Genomic DNA, 10,077 nt, shown 5'->3' with positions numbered 1-10,077 from the left:
ATAGAACTCTTCATTCACCCGTAGGCCCCTACATCACCCAATCGAAGCCATATATAGATATCATTCGCCCGTAGGCAGTATCATTTGCCCATAAGTAGTACCATTCGCCAGTAGGCAGATCGTATGAATAACCAATAGATAAGCATATAAAAACATGAACATAAGCTTTCCAAAGTATATCTCATAAGAGCTCAGTAGCTCAAACATCATATCATAAAACATGTTCATAATATATAATCATAAATCATTCAAAGAATGTAAATCTGATAAAGCATGAATCCAATTTTCTCATAAATGTTTCATAAAACGTATCCATAAAATCATGCTTTTCATGTATGAATTTTGTAATAGAAAAATCATGCATTTTGGAATGGGTCTATTCACAGATACTTCGCCGTCGAAGAGCTGTGCGAACTAGAGAAGACGGAAACGCCACAAACAATTGCACCTAAGCACATAAAGAGACCAATTTATAAAACTATACTAAAACGATTGAATTTGGGAAAACGGACGTATGAAACGGATTTAGGACGTCTAAATTAGTTTAGGAGAGGTCCCGATCGAAATCTGAAAAAGTTAACCCAAAAGTCAACGTTGACTGGTCAATGGTCAACGCTGATCGAGAAGTCAACGGCTGACTTAGCAAAGTCGAGCCAAGTCAAGTCAAGCCGTCGAAGCTCACCGGAAACTGAAATTTTGGCTGGAAGTTTGGGTAAATTTCAAAGCTTCGTAACTTCATCGTTTCTTAACCAAATTCGACCTATAATATATAAAAATGAAGATAGGAAAGTGTAGAACAAGATTATAACTATTTGGAAGCCCAATGGTTGCTGAAGATGGCCAGAAAATGACCTGAAAAGGTGATTGGTCTGTGGGAAAACTGGGAAACTCGCCGGAAACTGGGTAAACTTTAAATGTTCATAACTTCTTCAATACTCAATGAGATTGAGTGATTCCAAAAACAAAAATCATAGTTCTCGATGAGACAAAGAGAATGGTACCTTGCACGATGGCTAACTTATTGTGGTTTTGGCCTGAAAACGCCTCGAAAGTCACGAGTTCTTGTCGGAATCTGGGAAAAGCTTACTCCGAGTTATTTCAACGTCCAACAAGTTTAAACAACATACAACAAGCCTCGATCTAACTTTAAAACACATCTCAAGGGTTTATAGGAGCTTACCAATGTCGAAAGAACCATGAACTACGTCGGAGCTCGTCAAGATATGTTGATGAATAGTGACTCTGTCATTGTTGGTGTTCTACTCGGACTTTTTCCCACTCCAAAATTCACAACAACTTGTTACAACGATAACCTTAGAGATATTCAATCACTAATGGTAATGATTCGCTTGGTAGTATGTTAAAGGGTGATTGAATGACTGATGGTTTCGACTAAAACTTTCAGATCTGAGTGGTCTTTCTGAATAGTCTCATTGCTTTAGAAATGATACGAAGGAAAATATACAAAGTGTCGTAAGGTAAGTGTGAACCCAACGTTGACTAGAATGTTTTCTAATACCAGGAGGTGAATCTGGGATTTCGGTCAAAATCGATGTTTATCGCGACGTCAGTCAGACAAAGTCTAGAATGAAGAATTATGCCAAGTGGTCAAAAGTATAGTCCTAAAAAATTGGTAGATAGTATGTTGATTGAGTTGGTAACAATACCGAAACGTCATCATAGTCTCCATGTGTACAAGGTGGTTTGTATAGGAAAATTATGGTGACATTCACCTATTCCTATTAGTATCCTCAATGGGTCCCTGACAACCTAAAAAGAACGACCCTGGGAAATTTCTTCCCACCTCCAAACAGGAATAGAAAGAAATTGAGATAAGCCGATGGCTTCCATCTTACCACTTCCACTTACCAGTAAAACAAACATTTACTCACATATTCGACGATATCCCATTCATACAATACCAGTGATATAGTGGACGAAAACAGTGGTACAATTTAATACTGCCAGTATACATGGCATACGCTGAAACATGAGCTTCACCAAAAATTTTCCTTTTTCCAACTTCATCGCCATTAGGAAAAAGCAACTTGTTTCGTATCAACAGAGTTCCAATTCCACGAAGAGAAAACGATAGTGAGACATGGATAACTCAAATTAAGGTAAGCTGTCTATGGGGTTTCTGATTAAGAGCTTTAGCTACGACAATTGCTTGACCATGATGGTACTCAAAAGTGCAATCAAAATCACCGATGAGTTCCATCCACTTCTTCTGTCTCAACCTCAATTATTTCTATGTCAGAACACACTATAACTCATTTGGTCAGAAACGATGCAAAATAAGAGACTTAAAACTCACCAACAACGTCAAGAAAAGTAGGGACGGGAGCATGAGTAAGATGATGTTCAAAACACCAAAAAGTTTCTTTCCCAACCTTCGTCCCATAAGGATTTCCACAAAGAAAAGGTTTCATTAGGTTTTCAAGTTAAATTGTAACCATTGGCTCAAGGTCAAAGATAAGATGGTTCACTTCATACGGTTCCAACTGTCAAGAGGCACAAACGTAACTTAATCATGTTGCATCAGCATGCAGCCAAACATTAATAATATACCATCGCAGAATTCAAAAAGTGTAAGAACTACGATCAGATGAGACAATACCCTGTTGTCAGAAACTTCATTCATCGTCAGCATCACAACAAAATTGACTGGTTTCTTAGCAAAAAAGGAAATAGGGCCAAGCTCAAGGAATCGTTAAGAACTGCCGATAGAATGTGATAAAACCAAGGGTAATTCGCATTTCACACACTTTGTGAGGATTTTCAATTTCCAACGGTCGCAACCCTTTTTGGAAATTGATAAGAATAATGTCTGCTATAAAAGAGTCTCTCAAGAAAAGTATCTAATCTAAACAAAAACAACGCTCGAAGAATATGGTGTAAGGCTAACTATCGGTGTTTATTGAACTTGACCTCGTTGTTAGAGTAAGCAAGAAGATTATCGATAGAACAATAGATGAGAATTGTTTTGAGGGTCCACACTAATTTCCTTAGTGGGAACGAGTCCAAGAACAAAGATTCGATCCCACCAAACTAACACTTGCTAAACTTTGCACACGACTAGCGCTTACCCGCTTTCTCCAACACGAACTTCGATGTTTCGAGCAATTTCCATAAAGATATGACTTTGCCCACCATTCCTAGGGAACGCATGTCGTAGAGTAACATCACCGTTTCAGAACACTCCAGTTGGTCTCATCCAACTTATACCACTAAGATTTTTCCGTTTCCCAACACTCATATGTAAATCCGACTCTGCCCGCAATTCTTGAGGAACACATGTTGCAGAGTGGCATCGCCATTTCAGATTTTCAGCTAGTCTTAACCGGACTTCCTCTTATTGAGATTTCTAATTCACGTCACTTCAATGTAAAACTGACTTTGCCGCAATTCCTAGGGAACGCATGTTGTAGAATATCGGTTCGATGTTGAAAATCGTCCAACAATCCATTTCGTCACCGATGAGGCACAATCCCAACACGAAAAAGGTTTGCACAACTGCGCTGAATGGCACCAAAACCAGAAGTCGTGACATCCAAATGATGTCAAGACCGACACACTACTACAGTAACAGAAGATCCTAAGTATGCTCTGAACAAACCACGCTCTGATACCAAATTGACAAGCCCAACCCTGATATACTTCAAACACCAGGGTAGGCACGTGCTGGCCGACACCAGAAGGTGACGAAGCCATACTAACATGCATGAGAACTATGAAGAAAGAACGAACATAAATTAAACTCGTAAATTTAACTATAATGAATATGCAATTGTGGAACGTGTTTAGAGCATACAACTAATCAAGAACATTAAAAGGAATAATATAAAATTGAACGAACAAAGGGATGAGTCCTACATCGAGAGGACTAGAAAATGCCGATGCGGGAGTGCCTTGATGCCATGATTGTACGCCTTAATTATAAGTCCTGAAGGGGCGCGAAACAAAACATGAGTGGACCAAGTTTATATATAAGTAATAATAAAACAGTTATTCATTAACGTACTAACCCCCAAAGTATATGAAAACTCAATAGCATAATATGTGATAGGTTTTTCGAAAGCCCTAGCATGCCATAAAAACTTCATAAAACATATATCATATACAGTGTGCATAGTAGTGGTATCAAAATCACCCGAAGGCCTTTATTTGCCCGTAGGCCCTTACATCATTCGATCGAAGCCATATATAAATCTTCATTCGCCCGAAGACATATATAACTCTTTATTCACCCATAGGCCCCTACATCACCCAATCGAAGTCATATATAGATATCATTCGCTTGTAGGCCTCTACATCACCCGACCGAAGCCATATATAGATATCATTCGCTCGTAGGCAGTATCATTTGCCCGTAGGCAGTATCATTCGCCCGTAGGCAGATCGTATGAAAAACTAGATAAGCATATAAAAAAATGAACATAATCTTTCCAAAGTATATCTCATTGGAGCTCAGTAGCTCAAACATCATATCATAAAATATGTTCATAATTTATAATCATAAATCATTCAAAGAATGTAAATCTGATAAAGCATGATATTTCATAAAGCATGAATCCAATTTTCTCATAAACATTTCATAAAACGTATCCATAAAATCATGCTTTTCGTGTATGCATTTTGTAATAGTAAAATCATGCATTTTGGAAGGGGTTCACTCACAGATACTTTGTCATCCAAGAACCTTGCGAACTGGAGAAGATGGAAACACCACAAACAATTTCACCTAAGCACATAAAGGGACCAATTTATAAAACTACACTAAAATGATTGAATTTGGGAAAACAGGCGTCAGAAACGGATTCAGAACATCAAAATTAGTCTAGGAGGGATCCCGGCCAAAATAAAAAAAAAGTCAACCAAAAAGTCAACGTTGACGGGTCAACGATTAACGATCAAGGTCAATTGTCAACACTGACCGAGAAGTCAATGGCTGACTCAGCCAAGCCGAGCCGAGCCAAGTCAAGCCGTCGGAGCTCACTGGAAACTGGAATTTTGGCCGGAAGTTTGGGCAAATTTCAAAGCTTAGTAACTTCATCGTTTCTTAACCAAATTTGACCCATAATATATAAAAATGAAGATAGGAAAGTGTAGAACAAGATTATACCTATTTAGAAGCCCAATGGTTGCCAGAGATGGCCGGAAAATGGCCTGAAAAGTGACTGGTCCGAGGAAAACTAGGGAATTTGCCGGAAACTGGGTAAACTTTAAACGTTCATAACTTCTTCAATACTCAATGAAATTGAGTGATTCAAAAAACAAAAATCATAGTTCTTGACGAGCCGAAGAGAATGGTACCTTGCCCAACGGCTAACTCGTCATGGTTTGGCCGGAAAACGCCTCGAAAGTCACGGGTTCTTGTCGAAATCTAGGAAAAGCTAACTCCGAGTTATTTCAATGTCCAACAAGCTTAAACAACATACAACAAGCCTCGATCCAACTTTAAAACACATCCCAAGGGTTTCTAGGAGCTTTCCAACATCGAAAGAACCACAAACTACGTCGAAGCTCGTCAGGAAAAGTTGATGAACAGTGACTCCGTCATTGTTGGTGTTCCACGATGTTTAGCCTGAGGTTTCGAGGTCATCCAGTCTAGATGGTGAGGTTTGCAGTTGCTGTGCTCGAGGAAGAAAATGAGAAGAGGTTGTAGAGGAGAGAGAGGGCTCGGAGAGGTTAGGAGAAAACGAGAGAAAGTGAAGAGAGAAGAAAGAGGTCCGAGAGTTCACACGGGATGAAGGAAGGAGAAAGGAGAATGGGCCATGGGACCAAAAAGGAAAGTGGGCCCCACATGGCACACCAAATAAGATCCAAAAGCAGCATTTCAAAATATTTAACCCAACCATAGTGAAATTACAAAATTACCCTTCTGTTTGGTAAAGTTCGGGACGGGTCGTCATAACTTCATTAGCTTTTCATTGAAATGAAGTGTTCTATGGTTAGTTATTCTTAGGTCACTTTGTACTTCGGCATTCAGATAGCCGAACCACGTTTCACCATAAAGGCATTTTTTAAGTATCTTTTCCCACATAGTTTGATACTGATTTGGTGCACTAATATTTTTACGAATGTAGTTGAAGTAGCAAAACCCGATGCAGAAGATCCTGAACTTCGTAGTGAATTAAGCAACATTGTCTTCTTCGAGAACCTTAGGCATAGAGGTGTTCCATCCTCGACCGTAATTGCTCAGATGCATAAGTCAGTACTGCATTCAGCACCACCACCACATCCATTCTACTCGCCCGACCGAGCTTGGTCGTGAGGTGGCACACTCGCATTCACAAGAAAGAAGTAGTTAGTTCAATAGTTACTCGACTTACGCCCCACATAGGCTTTGCACTTTTAGGGTCAACAATTCCTAATATAGACATCAATTTTTTTTTTCATTCCTCTTTTTGGTTGAATTTTATCCATGGACAACAATGAATCTTCTCCATAGTCTTTACTTTTTTCAGCAACATGCCATTTCATTGTTCTTTCTTGTGACTTGATTCACATGACCGTCTCGGTTCACTTTCTCAATCCAAAGCCCAAATACAAACAAGAAAAGTAATTACTCAATCCAAAACCCTAATACAAATAATATAATATGTTATAAATGATCCAGTGGGGTCAACCTCTATACATATCCAAATTCATTTGTAATCAAATAATTAGATTGAAAACTACAATCCATACTATATTAATTACGTTTGATTTCAATTGAATCTAGGTTAAAATTCGATCTATCGACAGATCTACATGAAACAATCTAAACCTAAAATTAGAAGGAAATGATCACTTAGTAATTAGTACTACGGTATAGTGATATTCCTATCCACATGTAAGTGAAAGATTTTTGGTTTGATTCTCACCAAATGCGACTTTGAACCACATTATTGCTAGCCCATTATGAAGCGTGACCGTGTAGTCAACTCTCTATCCCCTTATTGGAAATAATATCGTTTGTAAAATAAAAAAAATCACAAGGAGAGGAAAGCAACGACAAGTCGTAAGCCTATTGTTCGGCAACTGAAAATTGAAAAACGCATTATACAGGTAGCGGCTGAGGTCAAGCTGGAGATAAGTTAAACCATGGCGTCTCTGCCTCCGTTTATACGACGCCGTTTCCTCAGCACCACCACCACCACCACCACCACCACCACCCCCACCAATGTCTTGAAGAAATGGGCCGTGAAGGAAGTGACGAAGTCCAACTTTTCCGAGTCCCTGGAGGAGTTCAAGGACCACCTGTCCAGCTCCGACTTCGTGGCCTTCTCGCTGCAGAAAACGGGGTCATATCGTGCGCCGTGGCGCCACCCTCAGCCCTTCGACACCGCCGACACTTCGTATTTCAAGGCCAAGTACGCCGCTGAGCGCTTCCAGCTCCTCCAGTTCGCCGCCTGCCCTTACACTCTCAGAGCCTCGAAGCTTACTCCTTACCCGTCCGTACGCTTTCACTATACCTATACATACATATAAATACACATATATAGAATGGAATTTGATGATGGGTTTGTTGATTTTGGTGCAGATACAACTTTGTCTTGTTCACAAGGGATGAATTGATGATGGGTTTGTTGATCAGTTCAAACATCACATTTGACTTCCATGGCGGAAGAAGGTTTTGATTTCAATGCCTGCATATATAATGGTAAGCCTCCCCTGTCAAGTTTTGATATTTCATTTTACTCCCTAATTTCTTGTGGAATATGATTTTACCCAAGTGAATATTTTTTCGAAAACTAGAACAGAAATTACGAAAACTAAAAACTTTGGCTCGATGCATTGGTGAAAGTGTACCATTTGGGACATTACAAGTCTGTAACTTTGCTGTTGTATTGAGATTTTGTGTTTTGTAATGAGACGGGTATTTCATACTTGTCTGGAGCACAAGAATCTGCGGCTAAAGCTCGGATAGGGAATCCGACTACCAGTAGCTATGTAATGAACTCTTCTTCGACTCATACTGTTGCTGATACGGTTTTTGTTGAAAGAATTAAATTGCGAGTTAAGCATTGGAAAAGTGCATGTAAAAACACAAAGAAAGATGGTAAAGACAGAAAAAGGGTTCTAGATTCTACTTACATCCCCTATCTTTCATTCGATTTTGTTATATTTTCTGTTAAAAAGTGTTTTGGCTTTCCATTTTGCAGATGCTCTGCTGAGTTCCTTGAGAAAAATTGTAATGGGAAGTGAAATTTACGGAACAGACCCGGCATGAATCTAGATGTTTGAAGTGAACGTCAAGTGCAGCTTGCTCTGGAGGTATGTATGTTGACCCGTTGTTGTTTTTAATCCTTTTTTCTGGTGCCGGTATATTTAATCAGATTTTATCTGATCAAATGATTTTTTTTTCATTGGTTGCAGATGTTGAAAGAGTTCTCTGATGAACTTGTTCCTTTAATAATCCCAGCAAAGGGAGGAGGAACTCAGGCTGTTCGTGCTGTTTTGACAAGTTCTACAGCGGACAAGGACTGGTTTGAGGTAGTGACGTGATTTTCAAGTCTTTCTATTTTGCATTATCGGGCTTTTTGTAACACAACATTTGGCTTGAATGTTTTACTTACAGAGAGAGCTCCAAAACCTTGAGGAGGAACAAAACAAGAGAGTTCGTGGATTTCAAGAGGTGATCGATTTGATTTCTGCTTCACAGAAACCTGTTGTCTCCCACAATTCCCTTAACGGTGTATCTCTGTTTAATAAACATCTATGAGTTTTAATGCCCTTGACTTGGCTTCTGTTCTTTTTCTAGTTTCTCAACTTACTGTTTAATTTTGCGTTATGCAGATTTCAGTTATTCATTCAGAGTTTCTCTCTCCCCTCCCGACTAATGTAGACGAGTTCATGGGTTCCTTGCACTCGGTTTTTCCCCACATACTTGATGTCAACCATCTGATGAAGAATATTGGCCCTCTAAGAAGGATGACCAATATTCCTGCAGCTATTTCGTACTTGAATAATCATTACTTCGCAGCCATTGATATGGAAATTTTGCCTCAAGGTATCGATATTACCCTTAGTTTTCGCGTAGCACAGTTGAAGAGAGTGCAGTAATTCACATATTTGTTGCTCTTGTGGGTTTTACTTGGTTTTCCTGTGATTTTTTGTGTCGATTGCTGTCCGTTATGCCATTTTTTTACTTCAGAGCAAACCTAACTTCTTCTCTTACTATATACAATGTTTGGGTTGTCATCTACAGAAAGTGAAGGCAACATTCATAGGCATAATGTGGTGAAGATGTGCTATTTGTTTGCAAAGCTCTGCTCCAGAAAATTTCCGACAACGCTATGGTATCTAACAATGCACTGTTGGCTCCAGCCATCGACAAGTACACAAACATTTCCAATCCGTGTTCTGACAGCCCCCAAGAATCAACCAATGAGGATATCAGAGTCTGGACAAAGAATATGAGAAAGGTCAGCTGTGATCAATTGGTATTCTTATGGGGATTTAGAAGTGGGATGACTGCGGGGATGATCAAGAGCTTGTTGTGCAAGTTACATGCTGTCTTCTCTGAAGAATTTGATGTTCGGTTATTGGACAAGAGCTGTGCCATTGTTGTTTTCTGGCGACGTGGTTTATCTGAAACTTTTTTGGATGCCATGAGCAGTGAAGAGATTTGTGACTCTTTAATGGAGATCGCTTCGGAGGGCATAAGGGCATCAAGTTACGAAACTTACAAGAAAGTCTGCAGGTTAGGCTTATGGGAGGCAGATATGGCGGAGTCCCTTGACAAAGCCTTGGAAGACTTGGACTACCTTACGGAAGTTAATTCAACAACAAATTCTAAAGAAATTTATTGGTCTAGCAACTGAGCGATAAATTTTGATGACTTGTAATATGTAAAACTCCATATGTTAGAAATGAGATCAGTTTAGTCCCGTTGTACAACCGCGAATTGTTCATTTAGCAACTCCAGGAGAGGTTCTTGCGTACAACCACCGTATGCGGCCCTTCTCCATTAATAACTTTCAACCTTTTTTAACAAAATGTTGCCAAAAACACTTCTTGCCATCTGTAAGCGCTTTTAATTCATTCCAAAAGTACTTCCAAATTAGTCTTCTCTTGTACTCGAGACAT

General features: G+C 39.4%; 1 pseudogene; it reads left to right on the top strand.

Annotated features, from left to right (window-relative positions):
- Positions 1-7,018: 7,018 nt before the first annotated feature.
- LOC126623088 (poly(A)-specific ribonuclease PARN-like) lies at positions 7,019-9,888 on the top strand (annotated as a pseudogene).
- Positions 9,889-10,077: the final 189 nt, after the last annotated feature.

Source organism: Malus sylvestris, chromosome 5, assembly GCF_916048215.2.
Source record: "Malus sylvestris chromosome 5, drMalSylv7.2, whole genome shotgun sequence".
NCBI classification, from domain to species: domain Eukaryota; kingdom Viridiplantae; phylum Streptophyta; class Magnoliopsida; order Rosales; family Rosaceae; genus Malus; species Malus sylvestris.
The sequence above is the reverse complement of the archived record's forward strand: the minus strand, read 5'-3'. Positions and strand labels throughout refer to the sequence as shown.